The sequence below is a fragment of the Nothoprocta perdicaria genome, unplaced genomic scaffold (assembly GCF_003342845.1).
Source record: "Nothoprocta perdicaria isolate Ctin4 unplaced genomic scaffold, notPer1 scaffold_24, whole genome shotgun sequence".
Taxonomy (NCBI): domain Eukaryota; kingdom Metazoa; phylum Chordata; class Aves; order Tinamiformes; family Tinamidae; genus Nothoprocta; species Nothoprocta perdicaria.
In genome coordinates, this window is record NW_020455466.1 from 5,676,453 (window position 1) to 5,696,050 (window position 19,598).

Genomic DNA, 19,598 nt, shown 5'->3' on the forward strand with positions numbered 1-19,598 from the left:
TTGCACCACAGTTAATTAAAAATCTTTTCATGTTGTTAAACAAACAAACAAAAGTTCAAGAGATAAAAAGATGATCAAAATGCACCAAAAACATCTCAAGATAACTTTCATGTCCAACTTGAAGTTGTACAGAACAGGAATTGCACWGGTCTGAGGTATCTTCACTGGTGGTGAAGATACCAGTTTCCTCCCTTAACAACAGAATAGCTGATCATCAACCAGGACAGAAATGGCAGAAAGCTGCTTCTGTTTTAAGAAACACCTGGTTAGACCTCTTTAACGTGGTAATAAAATGTAATTCACCTCATGTATTTTATTCAGTTACTCTTAGGAGTCAATAAACTTTTTCTATCAGCTGGAACATTAAATAATTTCCAATTTCACTATTGTTTTTAATTTTTGCATTCTTTTGCTTTGACTGRATTTGCTAATCTGTTTCTTAACGCTGATATTTTCTTCTYATTCATTCATTCATTCATGTATTCATTCATATTATCCTTATGCATTTCATACATAAATCCCACCATTTCAGATTTGTAGGGCACAGTTTACAGGCACTTCTGCTAGAAAGCTGCAGACTCACAGGCATAGCCGCAACAAGGATTTTAGTTTGAAAGACTCAATATGCAAACACATGCAATACTTTTATCTCCGTTTGTCAAGACTGGATCTTTAGTATTACTAAAAGCTTCAAACACAGCATGACAAATAAAAGCTTTGAAGCGCCACATTTTTTTTCCCCAATACATAAGATGTAGAGTGCATTTAGTGTTTAGTTCCTTGTATTGCTGAAAACACACAGTTTACGTTCTACAGGCCTTTTGGCTGCTACAAAGCCTAAAGGAAGCTCTGTCARGATAGGGTGGCAGGCAGGGGCTCCCGGTGCCGAGGGCTGACGTGGGGCAGGTCCAGGGGGCTCCGGCCGCTCCGTCCTGGCCCCGGACAGAGGGTGCAGGGCTGGGGCAGGGGCGAGAGGAGCAGGAGCCGAAGCCGGATCCGGGGCTGGCGCTGGCACCTCTGCCGGGCAGCCCCGACGGCCCCGGGCTGGGCCGCGATGGGGCCGGGGCTGTGCGATGGGACCGGGGCTGCGCGATGGGGCTGGGCCGCGATGGGGCCGGGGCTGCGCGATGGGGCTGGGCCGCGATGGGGCTGGGCCGCGATGGGGCCGGGGCTGCGGGATGGGGCCGGGGCTGCGGGATGGGGCCGGGGCTGCGGGATGGGGCCAGGGCTGCGCGGGGGAACTCGGAGCGCGGAGGGAAAGGGCAGGGACCGGCGGGGCTGGAGGAGCCCGGGAGGGTGGGTTAGCGAAGTGCAGTCAATCTTGCCTTTATTATTAATAACTCCAATCATTGGAATTATAGAGATTGGAATCGATTAAAGTTTGAATATTAAAATATAGTTGGAATTTAGGTCTTTTTTTTTTTTTTTAATGCAGTTTTTTGTTGGTCAAACAACTTCCATATATGTACTCTATTTGCTAAACAGCAAGGACCGGAATTTAACCCATTTAACTCCATCCCTAGCCCCCACCTTGGCTCCCATCCTGGCTCCCTGGCTGGTCCCAGCTGCAGCTCCAGCCCCATCCCAGCCCCACGGGATCCTCCCAGAACTGGAGCTGGCCCGACCGCTGGGGCCCTTACTCATTCACAGTGAGTAAGCAGATGGCAAGGCATAGTTCTACTTTGCATCACAGAAGGATCTTAGCTGTAGTTAGTTAAAGTAAATGAAAGCAGTAGAGTGTATAACACTCAAATAAGCTAGAATAATCAATAACCTTGGTCACCTGAAGGAAACTTCCTTTTTTTTGTTTGTTTTGTTTTGTTTTTTTGCTAAGTAAAATGCCAGCTTTGGGCATTAATTTCCCAGGAAGCTAAGTAGCCAAAYCAAAGGCATTTTTCCAACTTGCTATATCAGACAGAGTCTTAATTACTGTCAGTGCCAGCTGTGTGTGCTGCCTGGGAGAAGATGCTGAGGCTTGAATCTAATGTCACTCATTTTCAGTCAAGTGGAAGAAGTTTTGTGAGAGCCAGAGCTGGAGCCAACCTCTTAGCTTGTTGCAGCTTATGTGCTTCTGCACAGTGGTATATACAGTGGAAATACAGTGTTACTTCCCATGTTATTGCACAGAGGCAAAGATATGGCAAAAAAAGGCAACGTAGCTGTCAGCCTTTTGGCACTACTTGCTTCACCTTACATGGGATGTACAGAAAATTAATGCTGTTTTAACAGATTGGATTTGGGCAAGTAAGAAAGTCAAGTCTACTCAAATAGGCCATTTGTTTCACAATATAATAAATTGTCATGCTCTTATGAATTATAAACATTTTAATAATTAGTATAGCTGCTATTATCAATAGCAAAGTATAAATCATTACAGGGTAAATGGACAAGTTTTATTGATGTATTGAGGCACAACGAAGCATTTCAGGAACAGGTTATTTATCACTTTAATTTTATATCAAAATCATGTTTTGATATTAAATCAAGATTAACGATGGCTGTATTTCTTCTGCTGATGAGCTCAGTCCCCAGACTCTAAAAAATCTGCTTTCTTGAACTGACTCAGTGAAGTCAATTCCTTCTTGGAGTGCAGGCTGGCATTGTGTCTTTTAGTTCTACTGACTCTATTTGCTATCCTTTAATCCTGCAATTATGTATAGTATCATTAGATAAAGAAATATCTTAGTTGGATGAAAATTAATCTCTTAACCAAGGTTGTTGTTGAGCCCTACTGCATATGTTATTGCCATTACCATCATTAATGGCCATTTCCTATAAAAATGGAGTCCTGAGAAAGTACCAAAGGGCAAAACAAAATAATATAGCATTGTCCTTTTAAGACAGTTAGAGGCTGTCAGTCAGGCACTAACCATTAACTGAGAAATGAAGAAGGAAGATGCGGTCAATGCCATTTAACTAAAGGTCTACACATTGTCAGATGAACAGGATGAAAAAGAGAAAAAAAAGTACAGGGTAAAGGCAATACTCCTTAGATTTCCATCAGGCATGACTTGGTACTGCATGATATACCAAACATAAGCGAATTAAAACTTGTGACTTATATCTTGAAAATGTTTATCATCCTTGGAGTATACGTTTCACAGAATCATTTCTTGGGCCTATACTTTCTGACAACTTTAGTAGCAAGTTTTCATGAACTGGTAGACTTCTGCCTTTGTGTTATAGCAATAAACATAATATCCTGTTCATCCTCTCGAAAGGATCCCCTACACTTGCCATATAAAAGATCTTGAGCTTATTCTGTTAGCAACTGTTCAGTGTTTTGTTTTCTTTTCCTTATTAAGTGTTGCATATGCTATGGTTTATCTAACAAAATGTTCAAATCCTGATGTTATTTCTTGGTAACTCCAAACAACTACTATGGGCCTACTGTATACATGAAATGAAGACATTCTCTTTCACTGTGCTTCTGAGGAAGAAGCTGACCTACAGTCATTGCAAAGGAGTAACTTACTGTCATGTCTTGTCTTGGCCTAGAGGCTGTAATGGACCACATCTACTACATCAGACCCAGTACGTGACACCATTATGTCACATAAGAAAAAAAAATACAGCATACTTTGCACTTAGCAGAAGCCAACAGTTGACTGCTAACCGCATAAGTGGACATGAATCTTCATTTAACAAAGATATTCTTATATCTAGAGAAGGTAAATAATCTCTCATCTAAATAAGTAAAAGACCAGACAGTCTCTTACTTAGGGAGAGACTAAAATGAATTTTAGGGCAAAAGATTAAACTCCTTGAGACTCCCTAGCAAACTTCAATGGGAAACTAACTTAAAGAGTTCACATCCTCTACTGAGTGAGAGATAAGGCATATGGAAAGTCTGAAATCCTGTCTATCTCTTTGTCAGATGGGAAACAGCAAGTCAGTTAAAGAGGGGAAGGGATACAGAGATGGAATTTTCTTATCTCCCACCCATTTAATACCTTTAAAATATAAAAATCAGAGAATGGAGATCAGATGGAGAAAGACAGAACTGTTGAGCATTTACGAATAGAACTGTATTATTTAAATGTACTATATGTGATTGAGAGTTGCCATTTGCTCTTTTATCATCCAACTGTACATTTTGCACTGTTCTTTTTCTTTCTGTTCCATATGCACCTCAAGGACATTATACTATTCATTTACCTTTCATATAAAAATTCTTTCTTTTTGCCACAGTTTGCTCACTATGTGATAGTTCCCCCCCATTTTTTTCCCATTAAAACCTGTCTCCCGTTATCCTTAAGATAGCCGTTTTCAGTTAAGTGATGTCCTTTGCTGTCCTACTTGTCCTTTGCTACCCGACCAATGTGCATTTCTAAAGGAATAGGTCATTGCACATAGTAAGTAATGAAAGTTCTGTAACAAAAAGAAAAACATGAAATAATATTCAAAATCATACTGATGCTGGCACTGGTAGAATTACTTGTTCTCACTGAAAGTGTTATTACAAAGCAAATTGGAGAAATTAGTTTTTCTTCTCGTTACTCCTCCATGAAAGGATCTAGTTTCTCAATAATCTATTAAGTTCATTCCTCAGAAGAGTTAAGACAGGTTATTCAAACTAAAAGAAAATGCAAGTCCAAAATCTTTAGCACTAGAAGACAGAGTCAGGATGAAACATGAAACAAACAACTTACTGTCATGCTTGTGATCATTGCATGACAGAAGCCTGACAAATATGTGGTGTTAACATATCACTGAAAATATTTGTTGGAAAACAAATCTAAAGAGCAATGTTTTGTGGATTCYACACAATCTCATTTGTATTTACATCACAGTGTCAGCAGGGACTTTAACGTTAACATACCCTTACAAATATACATCAGATATTTTGAAGTTAAAATAATTTATAAGATAACTTATCAGTAGTATATGTCAAAGCTACTTTATCAACCTGGTTTAACCCATTACACTGTCATATTGCAAGGTCTAATATCTCATTGACAATCTGATCACCTCCTTGATCAGTAGTAAATAACTCACAGATTTTTTGAGCTGTATCAATTATCAAACTTGCTACCTCATCAAAATTCAGTAGGCCTTACTAAATTCTAACTCTTAACTTTTATTCATTTAATTAAAAAAAAAAAGTTTATAGGCTCACCCTCCAGATCTGAAAACAGGAATATTGATGTTTATACACACATGCTTTACATCACTGGTCCAAAATGATTATCATGAAGATGTCTGCTGACGCTCAAGTCAGCATTTTCTTTCACTGTTTAATAGATATCCATAGCCCACTTTGTTTCTGGTACTTTAACATCAGAACTCACATCCACATAGCAAAAGGGCAATACTAGTACAGTGAGAATGTTCTGCACACTGTTCCTTATATAAAGATGCAGCACAGATGTTGGTAACAGCTGCCTGTTATTGCATTCCCCTTTTGATTACCCATGCCTCATGTCTTATTAAGTCTTAATCATTTGAATTTTCAAGGAAAGGTACCAGGAGTATGAGACAGAAGGTTGGTTTGTTTTGGACACATCTCCTTGCCAATTCTCATCAGGTTTCAATTAAATTCACTTTTGGATGTGATGCAGTTTCTAAATTATGTGAATTAAGCTAGAGAGGATATGAAATCAGTGGCTGACTGGACTTAGGGAAGATGTAAGTATTTCTTCTCTCTTCAGAAAAATTAGATACAGGATTTCATACTGTGTTTAAGCATACAAGTACATTGGTTTAAAATAATAAGTTTGATCATCTTTCCTCACTGTGCTTTGCACCCAAGTTTTCCTCTGCTTTTATTGCCCTATTTTGAACTGTTAAAACTTTACTCAAAGAATGAAAGATCATTTGCTTTTTGAAGATATCCATCATCTAATCAGAGATGTTTCTAGTTGTGTCTGCAACTCATTACTGCTGTTTTCACAGCACAAAAGAAATAATTTATTTTCTTATGTAAGAAGCACACTGTTTTCCTTAATCAAATGTGACAGGACATATGTCTAAATTCAAAAGTTTTAAGAGTGACTCAGGCCTATCCTGTTATTTTTGGATTCTTATACTGGACCAATAAGTTGTCCAGTCATACAAATTTAAAACAAAACTAGAAAGATAACATCTGTTATGATGAATTTCTGTCTTGAAGCATTGAGTGGTGAAAGAATCTAAAGCAATCTCCCTAGACTAATTTAAAGGAATTCCTGAATATGTGGTGTATAATTTCCTCTTTATACATGACAGCAATAATTACTTTCCCTTTGCTGCTTTAAAGTAAAAAAATGGGATTTCCCCTTCAAAAAGGCAGATTAAAAATATCAGAATGCATAAGCAAATAATTCACTATATTAAAATTCAGAAACTGATATTCTCATTGTGGATCCAGATATTATTTTAAAAGAGTTAAGAGTCGTTTCAAAGACGAGGTAAAGAAGATGCTGTTAAAGCATTAGCTATTTAGCTAATTGTGTTCCTACTGTTTTTATCCTAAACTAAGAAGAAAAGAAATGAGGACATTATCTAAAGCATGAGTATTATGGAGACACTATCGTCCGCCTGCACATTCTGTAACAAGTCATTTATTTGCAGTGAACTAACAGGTTACTTGGGGACAATGACAGCTAATGAAAAAAAAAAAAGCAAACAAATAAACAAAAGAGACACCCATAATGCATTGCTTTCTGATCATTATAAACACAAGCACAATCAAAACTAATAATTTTGTTATATAAGGATGCCTAGTTAACATCCTGTGCTTCTTTCTTTCACATTTGGTCACCTATTTTATCAGTCACCATCCAAAGTATAATTCAGTCATCGCAAGTTGGAAAATCTCTCCAGACGTGGGATAACTGCAGATATTGAGCATTCAACAGATCTTACATGTGCTGGCCTAATTCCCTTGCTTGACACTCTGAACAGGGCTTCCTTGTCTTCAGATGTAATGTGTGATGTCAACTTATAGATCTTTCCTTTATCTTCTCAAGAAAAGGGAAGGGAAAGAGCTCACCTTAGAGATGTTAGAAGTAAATTGCTACTCCCATATATATGGTAGAGATTCAAGAAAGACTTTGGCCAGGTTATTATGGGAGTTGAATAATTCTGTGGTGTCCATTAGCAAAATGATACATTTACACATCTTTTTAGACTTAACCAGCAGCTTTTTCCCAATGCACCTTTAACCAAAAAACAATGTGTGAACTTACTCAGAAATAATTGGAATTAATGGCCACCTGGAACTGATTGTTCCCGCTTTTTATTTTCAAATGATGGTCTTTACAAAACATTTCTCCAAAATATTATGACAGAAAAGAACATGTCTTCCCCACATTGTTAGCTGCATTTTTTTTTACTGTTGTGTTTGTAGCTGGTAAATGATGCCTTAATTATTATTATCAACAAGTATATGCCATTTTTCTTATCACATAATCTATATGGTTTAAGTGGAAGGTCCATTTGTCCTGATTAGCCATCACAGCTTTTTAAGGTGGGCATATATTTTTTTAAGACTGTCTGCACTGTGATTCATAAACTGTCAAGCAAATCTTTTTCCACTTTGTTAAAGCTCTTACCTTCTCGGCTGGCTTTATTGCAGAGGCACCAAATTGAATCTTGCACATCTGAAGTCATTTCAAGCAGAGAAGAAAGCTAGCTCTTTCCATAACTTCTTTTGGAATATTTGTTCATATTTATGATAAAYGCAGCATTTTAATGCAAAGAAATATGAAATATATAACTTATATRGCATTGTGAAGCTTATTTTTGTCATTAAGAGAGAACAAATTATGAAATTGCTTAATTTAAGTTCTAGTCAATTATTTGCAATAAGGAACAACTTTTGTAAATAAGAAATACAGAACAAATTCTCTTGCATTTTTTTTTTTTCTGAAAGGGCAGCAAAAATGTTCTATCATTTATTTCTCTAGAAAAAAAACCATAAATACAGTGCATCTGCAACAACTATCCATTAACTATTCAGGTTTCCAGAGTTCTCACTACAAATTCTTTTACTGCCTTCAAAATCCTAAGTAGTTTTCTTTTATGCCATCTCTATCATTATGAGTCTTACATTGTCTCTGTTTAACCATTTGATGTTCAGGTGAATTGGATGCAAATAACTTCAACAGACTTTCCTTTTTGAAATTATTCTTTCCTTTATTTATTTATTACTGAAAGTGGAATTCATAGTGAGAAGTCAGAATAAATTCAGACTCCATGATCTGTAAAAAAACACAAAGCATGTTTCTACATTATCCTCCTTTTAAAGTTTATTTAAAAAAATATCTAAAGCAACTTTCAGCTGCTCTGCAATATGCTCACTTGCCTTCACAATAATTGTAAGCCGCATCCCGTTTAAATCTGTTTCACTAAGTCTTATGGATTTTCAGTTTACTGTTACTTGAAATAATAAAAAATAAATAAATAAAATAAATAAAAATGAAAAAATAATGTAGGAGTTTTTGTGTTTTTAGGGTTTAGTAAGTTAGAGAGYTTAGCGAAAGTAGATGATATAGTATAGTACAGGGCATAGAGCTTAGGGCATGGCGCTCGGAAGATCTCGCGATGTCACGGCAGTTAGGAGCATAATTAATTTATGCAGTTTACTGATAACCCCATGCCATACAAAGCGAAAAGTAGAAATTAGTCTCCCGATTGGGCAGTAGCTGAGTTTCCGCATTCAGCTGGAGTATATAGGCAGACTGAACTGCGCAATAATCACCATTTTGCCGCATCCCCCATCCTGGTATCTGTGCTCCAGGGCCCTGGGGTGAGGACAACCCCAGGTCAGTCCAGCTAGCAGACGAGGCTTGCCGACCCCCGTTGGCAACAAAATAAATAATAAAAAAAAAAGTTTATGTATGACTACCAGGGATGGAAAGCATGAGAAAACCAAAGATAACTCAAAGATAATATATATCTCTCTTCTACCATGAATGAAAATACATGAAATAATAATAAATTATAACACATGAAAATAGTTAAATATTTTCTCTTCATCTGACATCTAAAGAGCAACTTAACTTTCCAGAATGAGGAGTTCCCAGATGACTTTTATGGAAACTCATCTATTGGGTAGTGCATAAGACTGAATATTTTGAGACTGTGTTTAATTGCATTACAATATCTTTATAATCAATGCACACAAGCTGCTGTGCTTGTAAATGTAATATACAACACTACCTCCTATTAGGRGAGATACTATGGCCCTAGTCAGATTTTCAGGGAGGTTTCACTGTGCAAGAGGAGCTTTGAACATATCTTCTTGGGCATTGTTTTGGCTTGACTTTAGTCAGAGGAAACAAATCCTCCCAAAACACATTTCTGGTCACATGGAGAAAATCACTGGGAACAGTCAGCATGATTAAAGGAAAGGTAATCCTTCCTGAAAAGCTTGATTTTCTTAACTGGATTWGGGTTTGGAAGATAGCAATGTATGTCACTTTCCTGAATTTTAGCGAAGTTTTCAACACTGCCTCCCACAATATTYTTGCATCGAAGTTACGATCCAGATAGGTGCACAACCAAATGGGTGAATTATCCAAAATGGTTAGCTAACTGGGCTTTATCAGTGATCTGGAGGAGATAATGGATTACACACTTGTTAGGTTTGCAGATGATCCCAGCCTCTCCTAATTTTGGGAGGAGGATGAAGAGAGAACCAGTTGTACAGTTCAAAGGCAGAGCTGTCATCCGTAGAGACCTGGGCAGTCTGGAGAAAAAGGCTGAGAGGAACTTCTCAAACTTCAACAGGAACAAATATAAATCCCATACCTGGGAGAAGGGAACCCCCCAGCAGCAGCCTGACAGTGTCTGTGATGAGGTTATCAGGCAGATGGAGCTGGGCTCTTCATAGAGCTGCCAGGTGGGAGGACAAGGGACATTGGTCATAGACTACAACAGAGGAAGCTCCAGATGGGTATAAGGAGAAACTTTGTTCCCATAAGGAGAACCTGCAAGTGGAACAGGTTGCCCAGAGAGGCTGTGAAGTGTCCATCATTGGAAGGTTTCAAGACCCATTATTTAAAGTCCTGAACACAGATCTYAGTTATTCCTTCTTTGAGGAGGTAGTAGGAATTGCTTAGTTCTTTCTCAGCCTGAAATATCCCATGATAAGAAGCTTGTTCACCACGGCTTTTGAGCAAACTACTGAGTGACAGCATATGGCAATCACAGAACCACAGAATATTCAAGACTGGAAGGGACCTCTAGAGATCATCTAGTCCRACCTTCCCGCYCAAGCAGGCACACCTAGAGCATGTGGCACAGGGTGGCATCCAGGCACATTTTGAAGACCTCCAGAGAAGGAGACTCCACAACCTCCCTGGGCAGCCTGTTCCACTGATCTGTCACCCTMACAGGAAAGAAGTTCCTCCTCACYTGGAGACAGAACTTCCTGTGCTCCAGCTTATGGCCATTACCCCTCATCCTATCGCTGGCCACCAATGAAAACAGCTTGTCCCCTTCCTCCCTGCATTTTCCCTTCATGAACTTATACATGTTAATCATATCCCCTTTCAGCCTTCTCTTCTGCAGAGAAAACAGGCCCAGCTCAATCAGTTTCTCCTCATATGAGAAATGTTCCATTCCCTTAATCATCCTAGTTGCTCTTCTCTGGACCCTCTCCAGCAGCTCCACGTYCCTCTTCTACTGGGGAGCCCAGAACTGCACACAGTACTCCAGGTGCGGCCTCACCAGGGCTGAGTAGAGGGGCAGAATCACCTCCCTTGACCTGCTATAGCAAAAGTGGGTATGTTTTCTTCTAGCAAGATTCCACATAGCACTAAAGAGTAAATGTGGTCTTTCCTTTTAAGAAATTCAGTGTTTTGTTACCACCTGAAAGCAAYATCTCTCAAGACAGGAAGATTCTAAATTTGGGATAAAAGGGAGATGGATTCATGGCTCAGGAGGTAGAAGGTACTACTTAAACTTCTCTAGAGGGTGAGAGAAATTAAATGACACACTACAATCAATGTAGCATAGTGGTTAAACTTCTCAGCAGGTCAAATATGCCTTCCTCTGAAGCTATTCTACATGCAGTTGCATATATTTTCTATATCTCTCTCTATATATATATCTTTCCGGAATGGATTAGTAATTTTTGGTTTTTTTTTTCAAAACTAACCACGTACATTTTAATCAGACATCATGCATTGTCACAGGACATTAGAATATCTAATTCCTAAACTCCAAATTTGGATTACGATACTGCTTCCCAAGAATCTGCCCATTTTAGTGTCGGAGGGAAAGAGATTCTTACAAAGATGAAGGATAGGACTCTTGCCCTGCGAAGTAGCTTGAAATAGCAGTTTTGGGTTATGATTAGAGTGTTCAGCAAAGTTTTCACTGCAGTGAAAATCCAACAGTCCAATTTATACTGAAAAATATCTGTAATACCAAGAAAATTTCTACTCATTTCTTTAACAGCTACAAACCTTTTTCGAAAAGGAGCAAGGGGAAAACAAAACTCAGTTTATTGCTTATATGCTATGACTCAATAAAGGTTATTATTTTTTGATACTCTTGCTCTTTCTGACCTTTGGGGTTTTTTTTTTTTTTTTTTTTTTTTTTTTTTTTTTGGTTTACCACTTTCTATGGCAGTCAACAAAATATCAAGTCTGCATATTGTCCCACGCCTCTATAATAAGAAAATCAAAAAGTAGCAATTTGCAGCAAAATATAAGGAATTAGAGACCATACTCTGTTTTTGTAAATGTTGCCAGGCTTTTTGTTTTGCCATAAATCTTTCAGAATGCCAGGACTCTTTTATCTTTTACTACTTCTTTGTCTTTTTTTATCCTAGTCCATGACCCCAATTCTACACCTGTTTTCCACGTGGATTTCAAGATAGTCACTGAGATCAGAGAAACATGGCATGGGCACAGAAATTCTGGCACTGCAGAAGCTCTTCAAAAACTAAAGCCCTAACATCTGAAGATTGATTCAGAAGGGAATTTGAATGAGTAGAAAGCCCATTTTAAAATTCAGCAGGCAAGCTTTTCTTGTTTATTAGTTTTATTACCTGTGTGACCTTTCATTTTGAAATAGAAACAGTTAGCAAATCCATGCAGCTTACTCCAGCAGAAGGTTTTTAAGCCTTTTATTGAAAAGCTGGATTTTTTTTCTGCTCTGCACGACACTATAATGTATAATTTGGCAAAGAAGAACTTAAATGTTTTACTTGTCACCTACTGATCAGTAATTAACTTCATATCCTCCCCTCTGTTTAATGCAATATAAGAATATTAATTTGCTCATGAAGGAATGCTGACAACTTGCCTGACACCTCACCTATTTTTATGAAAGACATACTTTAGAAAGAACAAAAAATCTCTTCTTCCTGGTGAGCAAATATTATTCAGAGTTAGGAATAAAGCTGCTTGAATATTAAAAAATGTCTCTCACTACTTTCAGTAGTACTTGAACCTTCTGTTCTAATCTGACTAATATATACCTCTCTCTTCTATCATTTGATCGAAGTCTGAAAGCCTGAGTGTTCAGATACTGGACAGGACCAGAAGGGCTTAAATATCACAAAACTAAACCAAAACAAAACAAAGAAAAATGGGGGAAAAGAAAACTTCAAATGCAAGTTCTTATATGGTAAACCTATAATTAATTGTTACTATAAAAGAAAAGATTTTTGTATGTTTGAAAAGACATAAATTATTGAAAAAATTGAATATCTATACATACATATTGATATATATATAAAGGAAATTATAAGTACATAAAATCCATATGTAGACATACTTAAGTGGACATTCTTAATAAAACAAAACTGAATACAGTAAATAAAGAAAATTTTTATGTTTACCTTATACATACTTCTGAAGAATTCAGTGTTTAAAAGTACTCATATTAATACCTTATTTTACAAATGAAGAAGCACAAACATGGAGGATAGCTTGGCTACAACAGCAACAGGAAATGAAACAGAACAGACAGACTGAGATACAAATACTCAGATTCAGAATTTCCACCTCAAGTAAATATTCTTGTGTTATGGAGTTAGAGCCATCTCTGTTGCTTTTGTTTACTAGGGGAGAAGTTGTATTAAGACTGAATTCTGAAAGCTTGTGAAATGCATGGAGAAATATAATTAATACAATTTACTGGATCAAGAGATATCTGATCTGCTAGAGTTAAATATTCAAAGCTTTTTCTTTTTTTTTTTCTTTTTCTATTAACTCCAAGCAGAATACATCTTTCTTTTTGATAAATGGTATCTTTGAAAATTCACTGAAATGTAAAATGACTGTATACTTATTTATATTTTCATATGGTATCCTAGAACATAGGTGTTAAATATTTTAAGCACAGAAATCTGAAAACTTTCATCTCTAAGTCACCTACTAAATTCTGATTGCTGATTTTTTTCATGTGCTGTAATTATAGAAACTCAAAAACAACTTATTGACCCCTCGTTTTCACCTTATCAAAAAAAAAAGCTAGTACTGATGGAAATGTGCAATGTGTTAATGATGTTACTTCATCTGTTAGGATACATATATGATTCTGAGGAATTAAACAGCTTTTTTTTTTTTTTTTTTTCTGAAAGAACTAAAGAGAAAAAAAGCCACTATAACAAGGAAAATCTCTACTATTTCTTACTCATTCCTCATTTTTTTTGCAGTTGACATCCATTCAAGGATCTATCTCTTCAGCAAAATATGCACATTTTGAAATACATTTGGTGTGGCATACAATTCTTAATGCTTGTTGTAAAATAGAATATAGAGCAAATACTGTCCTACGGGGATACAAGAAATCCATGTAGATACTACAGTAGAGAGTTGCTGATGAAGATACACAAAGTCATAATGGGATTGAGCTATAGGCTTGGAAATGTGGTCACTAATTTGACAAGCCAACACACCTTGAGAAGTATTTCATGTTCCTTGTTCATTGTTCCTTAATGTGTATCACCAGGCCTCATAAATAGCTCTTTAAAGGCCATTTAGTGCATAGGGGGTCGATGTGTAAAGGATACACGGAAGAACTGAAAATGTGCCATAARGTGCTTCTTTTGTCTAAGGAGAACGAACAGAGGATATTTTTGCATTAAGCAATATAAACTCTGACATAGTGCATTAGCATTTATCTTCATTAGCTTGCCCATACAAATGTAGAAAGTACTCTGCAGAGACAGAAACTGCATCAATATGACACTGAACAAAAACTTAACAAAAAGATGCCTTTCAGTAGAGTTTATTAGCTTCAGCAAAGTGCCTTTGAGGAGCCTACCATAATGCTTAGCACTTATACTAGTGCTTCATATACAGAGTTGTTGCCTTTTCCTCTGAGGCCAAGCAAACAAATAAATGTCTAGCATGAGCCAGGGGGACACAAGGTGTATAGTGCATCTGCAGAGTATAAACCTTGTATATATACATATATACATATAMGTTATAGCATGGTTCTGCACCTCTCAGAGACTACATGCCCTGAGAAGAGGACTGGGTGAAAAAGAATATATATATCAAAGCAGGCTTGGATGCATGATAGCCATACTCATGCCATCTCATGCTAAATCAGTAACTTTTCTACTTCATTTCTCATTTCATTCATATTGTATTTCACTGTCTYGTATGGCAGTAACTCAGTGGTTTTGTGGATGTGCTCAGTCTCATTCTAAACCAAAAGTAGGTTTACTCAGCATGGTGATCAGCCTTTAAAAGTCAGCATTTCCAAGCTCTGCTATGAATACAGCAATTCTTTTGTCTTCCTATTAACTTCTACAGATGCAGATATTTGCAAACATGACCATTTTCACACTTGAAATGAAATGTTTTATCTGAAGTGTCAGTGCTGAAAAGCTAAATTGAAAGCTGATAGCACACTACAGGTACAGTAAAAGATGTCAAACATTCTGAATCTTGTCGTAAGCACTTTCATTTTCCCAGGAGTATTATCCTTTTCTTATCATAATCAAGTGTGAGTCAGGTATTTCACTGAGAAAGAGAGGAAGATAAAGTGTTCCTTACTGAGAATAAAAGTATATCTCTTTCAGTGTATTGGTGTTACTAAAATACATAAAACGTAAAAATAGGACCCATCTGCAGTAATTTTTCTCTTTTGCAAATCTAACTAGAATTTCTTTTTTTGTTTGGCATGTCTTAAGTTTAAACCAGTCCTTTGTATTCTATTTAAGATTTTGTTCATTGTTGATATTATCAAGAACACTATTCCTTCCACAATAAGCYGGCAACTCATTTTATTAATCTATTAGATAGTTCATAGACATACTGTTTCTTATTTATGTATATATATATGTATTTATTATTTTTAAATGAAGGAACTTAGGGAAAATATAGCATGTTTTTTAAGTGCTGTCATATACACTTACCTTATGGAAAGATACATTCCAAATAAAAGTTTTGCAACAGATGAAAAAACTGTGCCTCATAACTGGAGATGACTAGACACTTGCTGCTTTTTAACTGTTATGTAAATTAATCTAAGTTAGGTCTAGTATGATATTCTMTAATTGTTGGAATGTGCTTTAAAACATCTTTGAATGAAGAGAAGGATGAACCTGTTCAGGTAACTGAATCAGAAAGAATTTCAGATATACAATCTACATAATATAGCAGAATATTATAAAGTATTGTATTTTCAATAAACAATATTAAGGTATGCTTTAACATAAAAAAAAAGCTTCACAAGAAGACCAATTTGAGACAGTCATGGATAGAAGTCTTTTATATTCTTCTCTTAATGGTAAAATCCCATGCTTGTTACTTTCTACTGAGTTCCATATAAAATCAAGCATTATTGATACTTCTTTTCTTATAGTATTCTTTTTCATCTATAATTTTAACTTTCTTTTCCTCCTTCATCACCTWAAGGTTGCTATGTGCTCTCTTAACCATCAATATAACAGTCAGATTCAGTTTTCCTCAATTGCCTGCAGTTTATATCATATTGTCATATATTTATATTATCCTATCAATATATTTTTCTACCAGCTTTATATATTCAAGGGTAGCTAACAGTGATCTGGTTTAGTTCAGTCTCAATATAGTGGAAAGTTCTTTTGAGTGGAATAATCAATACCTCATTTAAAAATATATTTCATGGGTTCTTATTCTATGCATACCAAGAAATGTCATATCTAGCCATCTGAATTACTAGTATTACTAGCAATGTTTCAAATTGAATAAAGAGTTTTGAATTCAAATTCATTTTTAGTCCAGGCTAGATGTTGCCACAGTGATATTAAACTGAAATTGCAGTGTTATCATCTGCAGGAAATATCTGACAGAAATGTTTTCCTCTTGCTTCTAGGTCAAGGAAGCAAAGAAACCACCACAATCTGGTAGCTGGAGTTTGCCTGCATATCCTCATGATGTGAGTGCCTGCATAGGTGTGTGGYCTTTGGAGTGTTTTTTCATGCATGTTGTGTTATAAAAATAGAATCAGTCAATGAATAGTACAGAGGTGCCTTGCATATGACAAAAATCCATTCTGAGCAAGTTCTCAGCAGTTAAAAAACAAAACAAAACAAACAAAAAAAGAATCATAGCTACATCTTTCAATTTTAATATGCCCTCATAGCTGTGCACAGCTCTAAAAAGTATAGTTAATATTTGAATTTTAAACTGAATTAATGCGCTCATGGACAATAAATTAGTGTACAATAATAGCATGTTCTTAAAGTAAAAGTGTTTTTGTAAGTTGGTTGTTTTTTAATTCATTAAGGCATCTAATAGAGAAGAAATCCTTAGTTAATCCATAGTTGTCTTTTATCATTGTGCTTTTGTGGTAGAAGTCTGCCAGAAAGCAGCCTTAAATACACACAGTTAAGACATACTGGTTTCTACAGTTGATAGCACTTGAGTAATTAATGTTGCTAACATTTTATATGGATTTTGACTTTTGCTCTACACCCGTTTTCTATTAACAGCTGAATTGATCCTGTCTCTGACAGAAATCCTAAGTTAAATTCAAAGCTACCAGGAGCTGCCCTCTCTCTGATTCAGGCCATCTCCCCTGCTCCATTAAGGCTGTCAGTCCTTCTTCAATCTGATTTTCTGCCACAAATACACCTTCTACCAATTTGGTACACTCCTCTGATGCCTGTTCAGGAGGAGACAGAATTCCTTTTCTAGGGACAGACTCACTATTTATCCAAATTGGAAACAGTATCTTTTTAGATTTATGGACCACACAACCCTCCTCAGAAGGAGAGGAGCTGCCGATATTTGACTACTACTTATCTACAAAATTGCTATTAAAAAAAAAAAGAAAAAAAGAGAGAAAAGAAAAAAGAAAGTTTTTTACAGTTCTCTTTGATTTTATTGACATAATATTATGTCCTACTTAGTGAAATGGGTCAGAATGGCTTTAAAATTGACTCAAAGTAAATATGGCGGTGGAAAACAGAGCTTTGCAGAAGAATGTTACAGTAATGAGAAGTATCTTCTCATTCTTCCTTCTCACAACTTTTCACTGGCCAAAACCAGCAGGGTTTAAACTATTTTTTTTTTTTWAAAATGGCACTAGTTCATCCACTTAACTGAAGACCTAAATAAGCAGATGCCTGCCCATCTGCCATCTGTCTATCTGCCAGTGTCTAAGAAAGCACAAGTTAAAATAGTACCTGTGTCTGAGGTACCTATGAACAGCAAATATTGGCAAATGAATGTATGTTCTGTGCAAATGCCTACTACATGTTTCAGAACCATAAGTATTTTTATGAGACATATGTCACCTTTATATCTTATACAACAGCATAATGCAGTCTCCAGTCTGTAAACAGAAATAGAAATTAACTATGAAATGATTTACTGAACATCTTTTAATATATGTCATCTTTTTCAAGAGTTAGATTGCTTTTCATCCAATAATACTACAATATCTTGCCTCTAAGATGACAGAATTAGTGGATACCACTTACTGGTGGCCATCAAACTCTAATATAAAACTTTGTATGGAGATCTACCAAATGTCACTTCAAAGAGCAATGGCAAGGCACTAGAATTGCATATTGGCAATAATGCAAAAATATTATTCCTATGTTTAGAGCTTGAGGAATTCATATAATATTTTCAGGCAGAAGTGTGTCAAAATTCTTGATTTTTGATACAGATAGAAAAAATGGCTTTGCTTTCATAATACTTGAATTGCATGTAGATTTCCAAAAATTAATGAAAAATTTAGATTTATTGACACTTAAGATAAAATGAATGTGGAATTTAATAATTCAGGTTTCAGATTGTTAATTAAGTGTATAATTCTGCAGAAAAAAATATGTATTGCCAAAAAAAGAAAGGAAGATATGCATCTGACAAGAAAAGTAGTGTAGTACTGCAATTACCTAGACAATCTGCAAAGTCATGGGCATCATCTTATTCTCTGGATATGTGAATTAAAGTACTGCTGTATTTTGAAGAGTGTCTTAGTGACAATGACCTCATGGGGTTTCACATTTTTCCTTCTCTCCAAGCCTGCCACAATACTTCTATTTTGTCTGCAAGTCAAAGGATGATTTCTATGATTGTTAGTCCTGTTGTTCCTACCTGAGATCTGAAAACTAAGACACATTCTTACTGGCAACAACATGTGCAATAACAATTCTGCAGTCGCGGATTACTGGACAATTTTGTGCTTTTTAGACATGAGGCAGAAAGTGATGTAGGTTAGTTTTGCACAGTTGCTTTGTCTTAGCAGCAATAACAATAGTGAAATCAATTCATTACTGAAACAATTTCTTAAATTACCATCACTACCAACTGATACAGTAATTACTTTGACCAGTATCTCTACATCAAAAAGACTAGTACAAAACTGACTTACTACATCGAAAAGACTAGTACAATACTGATTACTTTGCTAAAAAAACGGTATGCAGTTACCCTGTTACGAAATTAGTTATGAAAATAGTAATATTATTAGATTCATAGAATCTAATATTTCACTGTTAAATATTTAACTGAGTGAACTGTTTGTTCACATAAATATTCCGGATCTTCATTCACAATTTTTCATAAATAATTCTTTAGCTAGATACTCTTGCTAAAAGCAGTTATATATTTTTGTTACTTATAATTTGGTGTTTTTTCCCTATGATATTATGCCATTGTCTACTGTGGCAATAAATAACCAAAGAACTCGCAATAATAACACATAAGAAAAACCCTTCTTTGCTATGATTTTGTGATATATTCACCTTCAACACTTTGAAAAACTGGATCCCTATTCAAATTCTTGGATGAGAGCGATAGTCTACTGCAAGTAAAACGTAATGCAAGGTAAAAAAAAGCAAACCAACACAAAGTACTGCATGGAAATGTTGAAGGCAAGGAAGATTTTCTTGACTGATTAAGGGGACAAAGAGTAGCAATGACTAAATATGTGAATAAGACACACACCACTGTAAATAGAGTAGACGAAGAACAGAGGCCTAGTACTTCCCTCTCAAACAGTAACATTGATCTTCATGCTGTTTGACAAGAAACATTTACTTTTTCTTTTTCTTTTTCATTTTCTTTTTCTTTTTCTTTTTTTTTTTCATGAAATAGCCTCACAGAGAATCAAATAGCTCCACATAGAATGAAAGACACAGTCTCAAACCAGACCAAACCAAGTTCCACTCAATTAGCAAGTACTAATGCTTCCATCCTCATAGAAAG